Genomic DNA, 18,209 nt, shown 5'->3' with positions numbered 1-18,209 from the left:
CAAAAAACGGAATGTCTTATTTGCTACGTGAGTTTTATTTGATCGAATTGAAGTTTCGTAATGCTTAAGTTGTTAAGAGTGTACTGATATAAGTAGGACAAGTGACATCCCGCCAACTTTGAGAAAAAACACTTTATATCGTAGTTTTCTCGAGATGGCTATGCATAGCCTATTCATGGCATTAGGCTAGTAGCATAGCAGCTCTCTCCATTGAATACAGGAGCTTGACGTCAACAACCTTCATCGAATTTTCAGAAAAGTATTACAATAATGAGATGTATCCACCAATCCAAAGAAAGGGTAGGCGGGAGCTAGATAGCCCGCTGTGCCGCTTTGTGGACAACGACTCCAATTGTTAGGGCGGAGAGACATGTATTTTGTCAGTATATCCATAATCTTTGTTAATATACATAATTGCACACTGTACGTAGTAGAGGCACAGTTCAGGTCTGCGATTACAGTGTATAGCCACTGTGGGGCGCTTTCTGTCCAGCCGACTGTACAGGACAGATATGAAGTCAGAGGCATATGATGTGGATGGGCAAGGAACATAACCTGTAGCCTACGACCACAACTGGTGATTTGTTACGTAATTTTGCAGAAGGAGAATGTCCCTAGGCCAATGTTTTAGCTGTCATTGAAAAGCAGAGAGAGACAGAAGGAACATTCGCTGTCAGCTTTATTCTCAAAGGGGAAACAGCAGGCGGACATCCAAATAAGTGTAATGACATGAGAGCATCGCGATGTCCGTTGAAGAATGTAGCTAGGTAATCTGGTTTTATTAGCGGCATTCAGACTAGATTGGCCGGACAAATAGGCTATGTCAACCGAACTTTGATGCGGAGAGGTCTTGGGGATAGATATTTGTGTTCCTCTATTCGGTGCGAGTCGTGATCAGGCAAGACAGTGAACCAACAGGACAGTCGATGTATTGACAGCAGTGCCGCTATTGGAGGAAAGACGTGGATGGATGCAGAATTATTTGCAAATTTGCTGGGGTAGCATGTCATTTGATGTATGTCATTGGTTATAGTAAAGCCATTTCTTAGCCAATAGACCGTGTTGCGTGTATTTTGACAAATTCCAGGAAATCCAACAGCGCGTTGGAGAATTGCAGTGACGAATTTCCATATTGCAGGTGAGTGTTTTTATAATCTTGATTTGGTGTTTGGTTGAGTACAGCCGCTTGTGTGGTGAGGCATAGAATGGTGAGGATGAAAGATGTCCAGGTAGCGACAGATGTTGCTAGGAAACCGGTTTACATTGTTACCTTCACTGGCTGGGTGGGTGGGTGCTAACATTTGACTCGAAACAATAGCAAAAAGTGTAGGAGGCGCGTCCAATAGGCTACTTAAAAGTAAATTGAATGAAATACCAAAAGTATATAATTGCTCCTGTCTAAACAGAAATTATTAAATCATTACAATTACTACACCAGAGAGCATGATTTAACCTTTTACATGCACACTAATAATTAGATATTAAACTGATTATGGCAGTAGGCCGGTTATGGGATTGGTCATGGAAACACTTTACTCTGTTTATCATAATGCGCGTAAAGTCATAATCGAAGTAACCATACGCCGATTAAAACACCTGGTTTTCTGAGCAATCTTTCCCCTTAATCAGAGTTATAGGGTCATAGCTAGAAGGGATCCAGCTTTTGTCAGAATTGACTTGTCATAGCAGGTTTAGGAGAATTTACACAGCAGGTTAGGAGAATTAACGTGGCAGGTTAGGATAATTAGGGTAAGGTTAAGTTTCAAGTCTTAATGTCACATGCACAAGTAGGCCTACAGTGAAATGTGTTTCTTGCAAGCTCTAACAATGCAGTAATCAATATCAATGTAGTACTAAAAATAACATAAGGTAGAACAAGAACACACAAGATATAAAAATAAGAAATAAGAAGAACACGAGAAGTAAGTAAGCATACTATATACAGGGTCAGTTCCAATATCATATTTACAATGTGCAGTGATACTGGAGTGATAGAGGTAGATATGTATAGGAGTAGGGTGATTAGGCATCAGGATATATGATAAACAGAGGAGCAGCAGCGTATATGATGATTGTACACTATATATACAAAAGTATACACCCCTTCAAATTAGTGGATTTGGCTATTTCAACCACACCTGTTGCTGACAGATGAATAAAATCGAGCACACAGCCATGCAATCTCCATATACAAACATTGGGAGTATAATGGCCTTACTGAAGAGCTCAGTGACTTTCAACGTGGCACCGTCATAGGATGCCACCTTTCCAACAAGTCAGTTCGTCAAATTTCTGCCCTGCTAGGTCAACTGTTATTTAGAAGTGGAAACGTCTAGGAGCAACAACGGCTCAACCGCGATGTTGTAGGCCACACAAGCTCACAGAATGGGACTGCCAAGTGCTGAAGCACGTAGCGTGTAAAAATCGTCTGTCCTCGGTTGCAACACTCACTACCGAGTTCCAAACTGCCTCTGGAAGCAACATCAGCATAATAACTGTTCGTCGGGAGCGTCATGAAATGTGTTTCCATGGCCGATCAGCCGCACACAAGCCTAAGATCACCATGCGCAATGCCAAGCGTCGGCTGGACTGGTGTAAAGCTTGCCACCATTGGACTCTGGAGTAGTGGAAACGCGTTCCCTGGAGTGATGAATCACGCTTCACCATCTGGCAGTCCGACAGACAAATCTGGGTTTGGCGCATGCCAGGAGAACGCTACCTGCCCAAATGCATAGTGCCAACTGTAATGTTTGGTGGAGAAGGAATAATGGTCTGGGGCTGTTTTTCATAGTTCGGGCTAGGCCCCTTAGTTCCAGTGAAGGGAAATCTTAACGCTACAGCATACAATGACATTCTAGACGATTTTGTGCTTCCAACTTTGTGGCAACAGTTTGGGGAAGGCCCTTTCCTGTTTCAGCATGACAGTGTGTGTGTGTGTTAGAGTGTCAGTGTGCGTGAATGTGTAGAGTACTGTGATTGTGCATATAGACTGCAAAAATTAAAAAATAAATTACAAGGGTCAACTCAGATAGTCTGTGTAGCCATTTTGTTAGCTATTTAGCAGTATCAAGGCTTGGGGATAGAAGCTGTTCAGGAACCTGTTGGTGGCAGACTTGATGCACCGGTACCGCTTGCCGTGCGGAAACAGAGAGAACGTTCTATTGCTTGGGTGGCAGGAGTCTTTAACGATTTTCCGGGCCTTCCTTTCACACCGCCTGATAGGAAAAGGGTTAGGGTTAGCTAAAATGAAGAAAAATATATGTAAACACTGAGTGTACAAAACATTGTACAAAACATGTTCTTTCCATGACATAGACTGACCAGGTGATTCCAGGTGAAAGCTATGATCCCATATTGATGTCACCTGTTAAATCCATTTCAATCAGTGTAGATGAAGGGGAGGACACAGGTTAAAGAAGGATTTTTAAACCTTGAGACAATTGAGACATGTATTGTGTATGTGTACCATTCAGAGGGTGAATGGGCAAAACAAAATATTTAAGTGCCTTCTAACGGGGTGTGGTAGTAGGTGCCAGGCGCACTGGTTTGAGTGTGTCAAGAACTGCAACGCTGCTGGGTTTTACATGCTCAACAGTTTCCTGTGTGTGTTAACAATGGTCCACCATCCAACTTGACACAACTTTGGGAAGCATTGGAATCAACATGGGCCAGCATCCCTGTGGAACGCTTTCGACACCTTGTAGAGTCTATGCCCCGACAAATTGAGGCTGTTCTGAGGGCAAAAGGGGGTGCAACTCAATATTAGGAAGGTATTCCTAATGTTTTGTACACTCAGTGTATATCAACAGAGATGGGCAGTATTTGATATGATAACTTTAACTATGAGGTTAATATTAATAATATTAAAGTGCAGACTGTCAGCTTTAATTTGATGGTGTTTTCATTCATATTGGGTTTACATGCTTTGCAAGAAGAACTATTTCCCTAATAATCCTGTTTACATGGACACATCTCAAATCAATTTACCTGATGGGACTTTGATAAATGCAGAAAATCGGCAATCAAAATAGTTTGTATGTGAAAACTATTTCTAAGATGCATACTTTCAGATTTTCAAAACTCACTTCACTCACACAAAAGAAGGAAGCTCGCGCTGCTCGTGCTAACACATGCGCAGATCAACTACACCGCTATAAGTCGTTGATATAAGTTGATATACAGGGATGGGCAAAAATTACAAAACACAATTACAAAATACCATAAAGATCATGTATCAAAATAAACTACAAAATACTTGTAATTCAGAAATACATTTTCAAGTAGCCGGCCTGAACATTAACAACATTCTTAGTAACTGTTACAGAAACGTTTTACTTGCTATGACTGTGATGGGGCTAGGGCTGGCTCTGACTGCATGTGTGGGTATGGATGTGGGTACGCAGACCCGCGAGCCACTGCGGCCCCTCATGATGACTTCAGGTTTTTGCCCATCCCTGGCCTAGCTGATTGTTGAGGTGCGGCTGTCAGTGAAACACATCTAAAATAGTGCTAGGCCTATCGCAATATTCCAAAATACAATCGCGGGAACAACACAAAAGAGAAAAGACAAAGAAAAAACTCTAATCTGTCTTTAGCTATCAAAACTCTCAACTCAACAGTAGGCCAGGCCTATAGCCTATCGTATTGGCACTAGCGGAGAACATCTGCCATATCCCCGGTGAGTGTGCATATTCACTGTCTTTATCATTGGGTGACAGTGTTCCGAGAGAGCCCGCTTCCCGCAACTATCCAGACTGACTTGCTGCAGCCTGGTAGAATCGACGACCCTCTGAGGGCCATGGGAGACCCCATCCCAAAAACGGTGACCATGCCGTTTGGGGTGGAAGAGCAGACACACCCAGGAAAGATTGGGTGATGCTGTATGCTTTCTCTCCTATGTTGCCTATTCTTCCCTCTTCTGTCTACACAGAGCAAGGGAATAGGGCCTTCCCCTCATCTTCGAGCCACCTCGATGAGACGAAAGAGAAAGGAGTGCCAGCCCTTTTATGCACGCTCTCTGTTTTGCAGTTGTTGCGTTTTTCTCGGAGAAGTGGTATGACTTATGCCTTGATCACACGGACAGCGTGATTGCGCAACATGTTACGTATCATCATCTGGATATGTGTGCAACAAAAGTTCAACATTCACCTTCTGCTACCATTTCTGTTAGCAGAAGGGCACGTCGCTTACGCCCAGTCTCCTTCTCAGTGCGTATTCCTTTAGTTTCGGGACCTCAGAGGGTTGCTGATGTTGGGACTGCCCTGGCTTCGGAGAGTATGTTTTGCGATACGGGAGTTGGCCATATCCCCACATGTGAGATATGGAAACGAATAATTGAAAGATAATTTGCATAACCCCGGTTCTCTGATATTATGAGTGATATATCTCACTGCATTCCCCTGCTCGCAAGACTGTGAGGAAGAGAAGCATGCTTGAGAATATCCAGAGGGTGGGAGAGTGGCACTTTTTAAGGAAGGTGAGGGTCTCACCTCATTTGCCACTCTACCTGTCTGTCTCCGACAGTTGCTTTTGATAGGTACTTCCGAGAGTAGGCGATTATTAGCGAATCCCCCACATATGATATATCTCACTCATAATATCAGAGAACTGAGGTTAGGCAAGTTACCTTAATATTTCTATGTAAGAAGCAGTTTCTACATATCTTCATACTAAACCATCTTTGATAACACTCATGGACAGCTATAACAAGGTATTCTATTAGAGGCCTATTGTATGTGCATGCCTGTGCAGTAATTGTTTTTATCAGGGCAGCTTAACTGCTTTATCCTCAGTCTCTGTAGCATAAACAGTGCATTTCTCCAAAAAGGGCGTGACAATGTAGTATTTCACTGTTGGTGCAATCACTGCTTTCAATGAGGAACAGAATGTACACCATAGAGATAGTAAGAGGACGCAACATTGCATCTGTCCCATTATGGCGTCTGCATGGGCAACACCATTGAGGCCATCTCCAATTTGAAGTAGTACATTTTCTTCTATGAGTGTGATCGCAAAATTAGCCACTTTCAATGCAACATACCGAAACAAAACTAAATATGCAAGAGATTTTGTTGTAGGCAGAACGCTTCAGAGTAGGATTCTATTGCATTGACACACACGACTCAGCCCTTACTCTACACAGACCGGTGCAGCATAACCAATCAGAGCTGCAGTAGGCCTATATGCAAAAAGACCATTGCCATATATGGATCTGTGCCGTTTACTTTGAACTGGACTGTGTTAACAGCATGAGCGGTCGTGAGTAGATGCGATTGTTTTGAGATCAAAGCGAGAGCTGCATGTAGCCACTTGTGCACATTTTGTCAAAGGTCTAATGGAATGTAGGCCTACATTGAACACCATACATTGGCTGCTAATGTAGGCTGAATGATAGAATAGTTATTTCCATGTTAAAATGTTATGGGATGCATTTTCTCCATTGTTTTTGATGGTAGGCCACTCTGGTAGGCCTACATTATGATCAATAGCCTCAAATAGGCTACTTGGCCACTGTTAAAACTGTAACTTAAAGCGGGTACAGCCTCAGTGTTCACAGTAAACGCGCGCTGGAAGTTGCACAGAGTTTGCGCTCAGCAGACCTGAAATTAGCTCAGTGCCAAAACATTTTGAATCAATAATAAAGCGTTCTCCCCACCAATGTTTCTGTAAAAAGCTGCAGGATGGGGCTGGAGAAATCTAACCACTCTCAAATGCATAGACAGAGCTATGGGTGCAAGGGCTAACCATCCATGATATCAACATGATAGGCATTTGTAAGTAATATTCTTCAAGAATCAATGGGTACATATCATGAATTTATCAATCCAAAAATGGATGTAGCAACTGCAGATTGCCCCTTTAAGGTATATACTCTACAGACTGTGGGGAGCAGCCGTCCCATAGGAGAACACGGCCTGTTTCAGCCCTGAAGGTGTGTGTCTGTGTGTGTGTTAATTTGTATCTTGGGCTCAAGGGACCCTGGCGCCTCGCCGCCTCCAGTCCCCTCTACACCCCGCTTCACCTAACACACCTAATTACAGTTAACCCAGGCCTGTTTCAATACATAGAAATCCCTTCCTTCTCTATGAAATGGCCCTTATTCCTTCCTCTCCCAGACAGAATGATTGACATTTATGTATGAGGGCTCTGGATGAACAGTGAGCTCTGCTGTGTGTGATTATCAAGGCAGAATAATTAGGTTTGTATTATGAATACTGTTAGGAAGCAGCCAGCGCAGAAACAATGAGTCATACTATTGATTGCCGCCTTTCTTCCCCCTCTCCCCCTCCCTCTTGCCGTCCCACCCTTCTTTCGATAAGGCTGTAGACTCCATCATCATCAGCTCCACTGCTGCAGCCCAGAGGGGGAGGAGAGGGGGAGAGAGAAGCTGTCACAGGATGCCATGTCATCCCCACCGAGAGGCTATTTATAGCAGGGTAAACACAGGGATTCCAGACCATTGAACATGGCTACCCAGCCAATGAATGACTATTCCATTCAGCTTGTCTGGTTCTAAGTCACACTCATTAGTTTGTTTTATTACAGAGCTTTGGCAGCCGCTCTATACTGGAGCCATCACCATATAGCTTTTTTATGGGCAAGTTTTCTTATTGCATAGTCAACTAGAAGTAGGTTATTTTTATTGTATAGTCGAGTCGTCAATAAAACAATGACAGCACTAGTTACAGCGACACGAGTGGGGTGTGTGTGTTTGTGGGGGGGTGGATGTGTGTGTGTGTCTATGATATGATGCAGGGCTGCCCTTTCGTCACTAGGTTACATATAGCAGTGTACTCACTCAATAGTAATTGGTTCCCTATTTACACTACCCCATGAGTGTTTGTATGTGAGTAACATACCTTTGTGGCTTAACACTGCAAAAATACACCCTATCCTCTCCTCTTAGTCAAAGCACATCATTGTCCTACCAAGTGCCACAAATATACCTATTTGTTAATCAGACCTTCTGTATCTCTCTCTCTCTCTCTATAAATATATATACTTTTTCTCTGTCTATCCCTTTGAGTGTTCATGAAATAACAGGCAATGATGTGCCAATGTCACAGCACAAAGTCTTTTTTTTAGGCTCTCATTTCATGGAGCAGAATGGGTTGGAATGGGAAAAATAGTATTTGACAGAAGCTTTAATAGTTTTGTCATCAGGAGAGACTATGTAAAAAAAAACTCTACTCTGCCAACTGCTGTTCCTGGGGCCTATTTTGGAGAAGATAAAATAAATGGTATTATTACTAAAATACGACTGTCTTTTACGTCACAACCAGCTTACTGGCTTACCACATTGCACATTGAGTAGGTCCTTTATAGTTATTTTTTTATGTCTAGGGGGAACTTAACACCAGAGAATTTCTCTGGTCAGGAGCATGATGTTTCTGTGTGTCAATCATGCAGCCATTTTGGAATACTGAATAATGTCTCTGTAATCATATAATGCTGTTGCTGGCTTACATATCATTGTGAGGGAATGACGTAGGAACCCTTTGTGTTCTTCTGATGCTTGCCCGGCCTCCATTCTGCAGGTTATGTGAATGTAACATCAACTGTAGGTCGCATCTAAAACCCTCGTTCTCATGACCTACCTGTGTGTGTGTGTTGCCTACCTACTGTTGAGCACTCACTCTAATTACCAATCTCCTCACTTTGTTGAAATCCAGCCAGGCGTGTCACACCCTCATCAAACATTCACACACGCATGCACACACGCACTGCATGCACACACACACACACACACACACACATGTTATGTACTTCTATCCTCATGGGGACCTAAAATGAATTTCCATTCAAAATCCTATTTTCTCTAACCCCTAACCCTAAACATAACCCTAACCCTTACCATAACCTTAACCCCTAATCCTAAACCAAACCCTAAACGTAACCACTAACCCCTTACCCTAATTGTAACCCTAACCCCTAAGCTTAAAATAGCCTTTGTCCTCATGGGGACTTGGGAAATGTCCCCACGAGGGAGAATTTTCCATGTTTTACTATCCTTGTGCGGACCTGTGGGGACCAAAAAATTGATTCTCATTCAAAATCCTATTTTCCCTAACCCTAGGCCTAACCCTTAACCTAACCCTAACCTTAACCCTAAACTTAACCCCAAATCCTTAACCCTAAAACTAAACCTAAGCCTAAAATAGCCTCCTGGTCCCCACAAGGATAGTAAAACCAAACCACACACACACACACGCATGCACGCACACCTGTACACATATGTACAGCCTCCTATCGTACACTCTTATACCTGATACCCAATTGAAGCGTCCGTCCGTTAGTTAAAAGTTAGTCCAGAGTATCATCTTCCCCTGTCCTCTCCCTTTGTGTGTGTGACGATGTGTAGGCCTTTGTGTGGTGGAATCTGTAGCAGTGTGTGTGTGTGTGTGTGTGTGACCGCGCATGGGCTACACTCTATCCCTGTCTGTTGTTATTAATGGTAGCTTTAATAGGATACGGGCTGCTGGTCTTAGTAGAAGCTTCATCAGCCACACACGCACACACACACACACACACACACACACATCCTCTACGGCCAGGCCAGGTTGTATATTACCCAGGCTCAGAGCCTTGGACCCTGGCCAGACAGTAATGCTAATGGAGTGTGTGTGTGTGCCTGTGTGTGTGCCTGTGTGTGTGTGTGTGTGTGTGTGTGTGTGTGTGTGTGTGTGTGTGTGTGTGGAGCTCCCACTCTCAGTGGTTGATTCATCTCTCTCTGCCTTCATCTCGCTCTCACACACTCACTCTCTTTTTCTATCGCTCTTTCTCTCTCCATTTCTTTCTCTCACATATACACACAAACTCTCTCCTCCCGCTTTCGCTCTCCTCCACCCCTGTACCCCCACTGCTCTCTCTCTCTCTCTTTCTCTCTTTCTCTCATGACAACTTGGTTAACAGAGAACCAGTATGGCATCTAGGACAGTGTGAAGGGATTGCTCAGTACAGATCAGCTAGCATGAATAAGCCACATACTTTCTTTCTCCACATTCTACCATACAAACACAACAGTAATTTACCTCTGATGTTTCTAGTGTTCGTGCTTATTAAAGTTCATTGAATGGCAGCTGTTTAAAAACTGTCAGAAACACACAGCAGTTCTGAAATTCAGAAGAAAGTGAGAGGTCTCTGAATGCCCTTATATGGTAGACAGGAGAAACGGATGAAGTCAGGACTGTAGCCATGCACTAGTTCTCTTCGATGGCTAAACACAACACCTAGTCTAACTCTGTTAAAAGGTTGAATGTTTAAAAGTCTGGTGGGGCTACGGACAGACTAAGTCGTTTGGTCTAGGATGGTCCATTTGATTGCATAATTTTCTTGTTTCTTGTTGTCTTCATTTTGGGATTATAGAATACATACAAAACTGCCACAAGATCTCTGTCTGTCTCTTCACACCCCACACTCTGTCCCACCAGCTCCAAATAGTTGCATTCGTTTACATAAAGATTTTCATAAGCAAAGGTGTGAAGAGCAAGCAGGGAGTTCAGTATAGAAGGGGGTTTATGAAACCACCAATGTTTGTTTATGAAAGCATATTTCCCAGTTAAGATGATCGACTAGACTAGAGTGGCAGCCTGGCGGAAGATGAGAAAGTCCTTGATCATAACTGACATGTTTGGTTGGGCATCAGTTTGCCTACTGACACAGTCTGTTCTATTACAACACTATTACAACACACTTTGTGTGTGTGTGCGCGCAATACCTACCACTTCCCCACAGCCACCTTAGGCCCAACAGGAAATAGAAGCTTTTTTAATCCCGCTCCAGCAGCGGAGGTGATATGAAATAAACTGCGTCAGGTTGGGAAATCAATGCCTTAGTTTTCACTGGCTTCTCTCTCTCCCCACCAGAGACCCAAAATGAGCGTTTTTAATAGCTCTGAGCACTAGCAGGCAGGGAGGGAGAGCGAGGAGAAGAGCGGGGTGAAGGGAGGCAAACGGATGGTTGGGTGAACAGTGAGCGTCTGACGATTATCTCAGCTCCCCTCCTTCCAGAGAGAGAGTGATTTATTGCCTCATTCAAATAAACGGTGGAGAGGAAGGGAGAGAGAGAGAGAGAGAGAGAGAGAGGAGGAGAGGAGAGCGATCAGAGGCATCAGAGCGTGTCGCGTCACAACTGAACCCCCTCCTCCTGAGCTAAAAATAGACTGCCTCCACTCATCGTCTATTCCCACCCCTCCTCACACACACACACACACACACACACACACACCGCACGCCAGGGGCACGTTCCTTCTCATTCGTCTCCCTGTCTCCCCACCCCACCCCCTCTGATATAGTGACGTTGGGCTTATATGATGATGACATCAGAGCTATGTGGGTCCAGGCTCATTACTCAGGCCAGGCAGAGAGGAAAAGGTAGAATTCCTAGAGGAGAGAGGACTGTTGTGGAATTTTATGCAGAATTGGGAGCCATTTCTTGGTTGTCTATCCGTGAGAAGGACATTGTAAATTAAGGTGTTCTATTTTATTCTATTTGGACTGTTTTTATTTGGACTCCTCTCTCTTTGTACTAAACAGAGAAGGAAGGAAGCTCTCTATCCTACGGTAAGTCTTTAGCTTCAACATGGGTGTTGCAAAACTGAGAAAGAGGAAGGTGTCTTTAGCATTTGGGCAGAGCTGATTCCAGATTTTGTCAGATGAGAATGAGATCATGTAGATGTGAAATGTGTCACAACTACTCTTTATGCCTTTCTGTGTAGTAACTGTGTAGTAACTATAGTAACTGTGTAGTAACTGTGTAGTAACTAGTATTTGTAGTAACTGTGTAGTAACTGTGTACTAACTGTGTACTAACTGTGTCCCAGACAACCGCAACCCACTGTTACTAGTTTACTTATTAACTGTCTTCTTCCTGGCATGTTTTCAACGGAGGCAGCTGACTAAGGTGCCTAAGTAAGTAGATTACATTGTAGTTATTGGTGTGTGTGTAATATCTGTATACATAAACAGTTCCCACCCAGTTGAAAATCAATACAACATCATGGTTGTATCAGTATCCACAGATTCCTTTATTGAGAACCTTTAAACCTTTGCCTTATCAACAAGCGGATGGTGGTGACATTGCATTGGGAGAGTAGTGCAAGTGCGGAGTGATTCATAGGTATGTCACAAGGTGACCGAGACAGGCCTAGAACATCACAGCGTCTGTGATCTGGACCTGAGCTCTGGATATTACAGTAGACTGTCCAAGCTGGCTGGCTGATTGGGTTAACCAGCCTCTGCTCTGCCGATGGCTGGATAGACTGTGTTTGTTTTGTGTGTGTGTGTGTGTGAGAGTGTGTGAGTGTGTGTGTGTGTGTGTGTGTGTGTGTGTGTGTGTGTGTGTGTGTGTGTGTGTGTGTGTGTGTGTGTGTGTGTGTGTGTGTGTGTGTGTGTGTGTGTGTGTGTGTGTGTGTGTGTGTGTGTGTGTGTGTGTGTGTGTGTGTGTGTGTGTGTGTGTGTGTGTGTGTGTGTGTGTGTGTGTGTGTGTGTGTGTGTGTGTGTGCTGGGTGGAGGACCTGTCAGCAAGCCATTTCATTTCGAGGGCACGTCTGTCCATCCCCACAGCCTGCAGAGAGTGCGAGAAGAGAGAAGGAGGGATTGGGGAATATCCTGCGGTTGGCTGCTGCTATGAATGAGAAATCACTTCTCTAATCTGTGATGTCCTGCTTCCTTTCTAGCCAGGTTGCCAGATCTGGTTGTGCTTTAGCCCACTTATCTGTCAGGCCCTCCTTGACATGTCATGTCAGGCAAGTAACAGATGGACGCATTCAAACGTGTGGTCCTCTGTAGCTCAGCTGGTAGAGCACGGCGCTTGTAACGCTAAGGTAGTGGGTTCGATCCCCGGGACCACCCATACACAAAAAAAAAAATGTATGCACGCATGACTGTAAGTCGCTTTGGATAAAAGCGTCTGCTAAATGGCATATTATTATTATTAAACGTGATACATTGACACGTGTGAATTCCAGCATTTTATAATAATCTATACACATTTGAAAGCATTATAATAAACAATTATAAAACTAAGGCCTATGAGCATTTACAATATCTAGGCTGAGATCACTGGGGGGGGGGGTTTGTTGGGACTTATGAAAAGTAATGCATGGTTCAGAGATTTGGTAGTCAAAGTGATAGACGTGGTGATTCAAGGCAGGCTCATTCAAATGATGCAATACAATACCAGGCCAGGGAGGCAGAATATTCCAGGTACATGGTTGTTTATGACACCCGGCAGCTGTGAAGTCATTTTCCTCTGGGCCCACTGATCAAAGGGGACTGTCTACTTAGGCTACAGTATGTTTGCATGCCTTTACCCTATTCAAAGCTGACCTCGGTTTTTGAGGAATTCGTACTCTGTGTGTGCGTGACTGTGACCGCGGCACGTTAATCAGTAAAGGACTTGAATCTGTTTAGATCACTAACAACACAAATACCCAGTCCCATGAATACCAATACCAAGTCACAAGAGATAGCAGGAGACATATGGAGAGCAGGCAAGAGGTAGCCATTCACAGGGGAAGGAAGGATGAAGATATTATTTTTTATACCCTTATTTTACCAGGTAAGATGACTGAGAACACATTCTCATTTACAGAAACATCCTGGGGAATAGTTACAGGGGAGAAGAGGGGGATAAATGAGCCAATTGGAAGCTGGGGATGATTAGGTGGCCGTGGTATGAGGGCCAGATTGGGAATTTAGCCAGGACACTGGGATTAACACCCCTACTCTTACAATAAGTGCCATGGGATCTTTAGTGACCACAGAGAGTCAGTCTGCTAAATGACTAAAATGTAAATGTATTATCCCATCTGAAAGACAGCACCCTACACAGGGCAATGTCCCCAATCACTGTCCTGGAGCATTGGGAAAGAGTGCCTCCTACTGGCCCTCCAACACAACTTCCAGCAGCATCTGGTCTCCCATCTAGGGGCCGACCAGGACCAAACCTGCTTAGCTTCAAAGGCAAGCCAGCAGTTGGATGCAGGGTGGTATGCTGCTGGCCAGAGATGATGATAGTGAGAGAGAGAGGATCGATTGTGAGAGGGAGAGGAAAAGAGAGATAGGAGAGACAGGAAGAAGTGTAAGTGTGTGTGAGAGATTGAGAATGAAGGAGGAAGAGAGAGGAATGAAGGAGTGCAGTAGCGCTGAATAACCAGTGGGCCATCCCTCAGACTCGATGCATCATAACAACACTGACCAATCACATAACAGCCTCATGCGTCTCCATGGTAACTGGGCTTCCTAGCTTCAGAGGAGGGAGAGAGAGAGAGAGAGAGAGAGAGAGAGAGAGAGAGAGAGAGAGAGAGAGAGAGAGAGAGAGAGAGAGAGAGAGAGAGAGAGAGAGAGAGAGAGAGAGAGAGAGAGAGAGAGAGAGAGAGAGAGAGAGAGGAGAGAGAGAGAGAGAGAGAGAGAGAGAGAGAGGAGAGGGGAGAGAGAGAGAGAGAGAGAGAGAGAGAGAGAGAGAGAGAGAGAGAGAGAGAGAGAGAGAGAGAGAGAGAGAGAGAGAGAGAGAGAGAGAGAGAGAATCGATGTCTTCTGTTTTTTTTCTTCCTCTTTCACACCAAGCACTCCTGTCCTGCTGCGTTAGCCACATCACTGCTGATGAGACCACAGACCAACACAACAACAACAGAGACAACAACAATAACAACAACGTAGGCTAACCAGACTAAGCCAGTCGGTGATGGTGATACTGTAGGGACGTTTGGCTGATGGGGCTGAGAGCGAAGAGATGAGATGGCCCTTCAGTCACTGTTGATTGGGTCTGTTGGTTATGACAAGCTGTCAAGCCGTCTTCCTGCTTCTAAAAGGTAAAATGCCTTGTTTTGAGACCACTTCTGTATCAGTATTGGACCTGTTTTTGTTTTGGTGTGTGTCAGTGTCTGTGTGTGTGTATGTATGCGTTCTTGTATGTCAGATGCAGATGAAAGGAGTGGAGGAGAGGATGCCACTATAGACTGTTGATACATGCAGCCCTGGAGTATAGCTGGTTTAGGGGAAACGGGTGGAGTGAGTGGAGTACTAGTCGTAGTGCGTTGCCATACACCATATTCGCACATTCGTTCTTCATGCCAGAACCTCGACTTGTAAGGCTGTAGGTGAAGGCTGGACGTCTGCTTTAGGTTAGCTACTGTGCGTTTTGCTGAGCCTGATTGTGTTGAGCCTGAATGTGTGTACTGTGTTCTGCCGGAGTTGTGTTGTTGTTGATCCTGTTGTTGTTGGTGATCCTGCCACTGAAGCCTGTATTGATTGTACGCTGTTAAAAAGAAAACATTGATAAAAGCCTGGCATGTCTGTCTGGCTGGCTGGCTAGCTTCAGGGCTTCAGTAAGGCAGCAGCGATGCGTTTCAGTGGAATGGAGGCTTGTGATGTGGTGGGAATCAGAGAGACATCACTCATCCCTACTGTACTGTATACCATCCTTCAGTGTTTTTATTTGTATTATTATTAGGGGTTCACACCAAAGCTTTTTTTTTGCTTGTTACAGGCTGTCATCCATGCTAGATCAAACAATGATGGGTGATACACAAAAACAATTGTTTTGGGGGGAGGCAATTTTCAATGGGTTAAAGCTCAAGTCTGGTGAAACTGGGCATAATGGAAATAGTAATAGATTTATGTAACATATCCTGAAATTCTCAACAAAACCTGAGTGGAATATCAAACATAAACACTTAGACTATGGAATTGAGGAATTAATAGTTACTTTTCATAAAGTTATTATGCTTTAAGACACGCATATATACAGAAAGGATAAAAAAAAGTATGTTTTCAGCTACAGTTGTGGTCTGTAGCACCACCAAGGACCATTCTTTTATGACATAGAACCTCTGGGAAAACTGTGGGAGACCCCACTGAACCAGGAGAACTTTACCTCGTAAACATCTGACTTTCTGGGCCAGAGATATTGAAACTGTAATGTAATTTTGAAGGGGTAAAATGTACAAGCAGCCAAAAAGGATAGTCACAGATTCTAACCAAATTTACTGAACATATCAATATAAACTGACAAATGAATCATACATACGTACTTAGAGTATGGAATAAACATATGTATAGTTACTTTTGTCATAAATATTATGCTTTAAGTCATGCATATACACAGAAAAAACATATTTCCATAATTCTGGTCAAACTTCGGCATTAGCGAACAAATACCTTTCTCAGACAGTCAAACTTGGGCATTAGCGACCAAATACCTTTCTCAGACAGTGTAGATCCCCTCTAACTACTCAAAGACACTTCTGAACAATACACACTTTACCTTGTGAGGATCTGACATTCTGGGGCAGAGATATTGCAGTCAAAGATTACATATTTTAAGTAATGATAGATTTCGTCCATATTCACAGAATATAAAGAAAAAATGAATGTATATATGTCATATATATACTCAGAATCCATGATCATCAATCAATCAATCAATTTTATTTTATATAGCCCTTCTTACATCAGCTAATATCTCGAAGTGCTGTACAGAAACCCAGCCTAAAACCCCAAACAGCTAGTAATGCAGGTGTAGAAGCACGGTGGCTAGGAAAAACTCCCTAGAAAGGCGAAAGCCTAGGAAGAAACCTAGAGAGGAACCAGGCTATGAGGGGTGGCCAGTCCTCTTCTGGCTGTGCCGGGTGGAGATTATAACAGAACCATGCCAAGATGTTCAAAAATGTTCATAAGTGACAAGCATGGTCAAATAATAATCAGGAATAAATCTCAGTTGGCTTTTCATAGCCGATCATTAAGAGTTGAAAACAGCAGGTCTGGGACAGGTAGGGGTTCCATAACCGCAGGCAGAACAGTTGAAACTGGAATAGCAGCAAGGCCAGGCGGACTGGGGACAGCAAGGAGTCACCACGGCCGGTAGTCCCGACGTATGGTCCTAGGGCTCAGGTCTCTCAGTTGGCTTTTCATAGCCGATCATTAAAGAGTTGAAAACAGCAGGTCTGGGACAGGTAGGGGTTTCGTAGCCGCAGGCAGAACAGTTGAAACTGGAATAGCAGCAAGGCCAGGCGGACTGGGGACAGCAAGGTGTCATCATGCCCGGTAGTCCTGACGTATGGTCCTAGGGCTCAGGTTCTCAGAGAGAAAGAGAGAACGAGAGAATTAGAGAGAGCATACTTAAATTCACACAGGACACTGGATAAGACTGGAGAAGTACTCCAGGTATAACCAACTAACCCCAGCCCCCCGACACATAAACTACTGCAGCATAAATACTGGAGGCTGAGACAGGAGCGGTCCGGAGACACTGTGGCCCCATCCGAAGAAACCCCGGACAGGGCCAAACAGGAAGGATATAACCCCACCCACTCCGCCAAAGCACAGCCCCCGCACCACTAGAGGGATATCCCCAACCACCAACTTACAATCCTGAGACAAGGCCGAGTATAGCCCACAGAGGTCTCCACCACAGCACAAACCAAGGGGGGGCGCCAACCCAGACAGGAAGATCACGTCAGTAACTCAACCCACTCAAGTGACGCACCCCTCCCAGGGACGGCATGAAAGAGCACCAGCAAGCCAGTGACTCAGCCCCTGCAACAGGGTTAGAGGCAGAGAACCCCAGTGGAGAGGGGAACCGGCCCGGCAGAGACAGCAAGGGCTGTTCGTTGCTCCAGCCTTTCCGTTCACCTTCACACTCCTGGGCCAGACTACACTCAATCATATGACCTACTGAAGAGATAAGTCTTCAGTAAAGACTTAAAGGTTGAGACCGAGTCTGCGTCTCTCACATGGGTAGGCAGACTGTTCCATAAAAATGGAGATCTATAGGAGAAAGCCCTGCCTCCCGCTGTTTGCTTAGAAATTCTAGGGACAATTAGGAGGCCTGCGTCTTGTGACCGTAGCGTACGTATTGGTATGTACGGCAGGACCAACTCGGAAAGATAGGTAGGAGCAAGCCCATGTAACGCTTTATAGGTTAACAGTAAAACCTTGAAATCAGCCCTTGCCTTAACAGGAAGCCAGTGTAGGGAAGCTAGCACTGGAGTAATATGATCAAATTTCTTGGTTCTAGTCAGGATTCTAGCAGCCGTATTTAGCACTAACTGAAGTTTATTTAGTGCTTTATCCGGGTAGCCGGAAAATAGAGCATTGCAGTAGTCTAACCTAGAAGTAACAAATGCATGGATTAATTTTTCTGCATCATTTTTGGACAGAAAATTTCTGATTTTTGCAATGTTACGTAGATGGAAAAAAGCTGTCCTT

General features: G+C 44.2%; 1 protein-coding gene across 1 annotated transcript in view; it reads left to right on the top strand.

The window, feature by feature from the left end:
- The first annotated feature begins 535 nt into the window (after window positions 1-535).
- Window positions 536-18,209, top strand: part of LOC121582772 (membrane-associated phosphatidylinositol transfer protein 2-like) — an 80,039-nt gene continuing 62,365 nt past the window's right edge. The window contains exon 1 of the mRNA XM_041898869.2: window positions 536-1,138. The gene's annotated coding sequence lies outside the window, so the exon portion shown is untranslated. The remainder of the gene's footprint in view (window positions 1,139-18,209) is intronic.

This window comes from Coregonus clupeaformis, chromosome 15, assembly GCF_020615455.1.
Source record: "Coregonus clupeaformis isolate EN_2021a chromosome 15, ASM2061545v1, whole genome shotgun sequence".
Lineage (NCBI taxonomy): Eukaryota > Metazoa > Chordata > Actinopteri > Salmoniformes > Salmonidae > Coregonus > Coregonus clupeaformis.
Note: the sequence above shows the minus strand (reverse complement) of the source record. Positions and strands in the feature narration are given on the sequence as shown.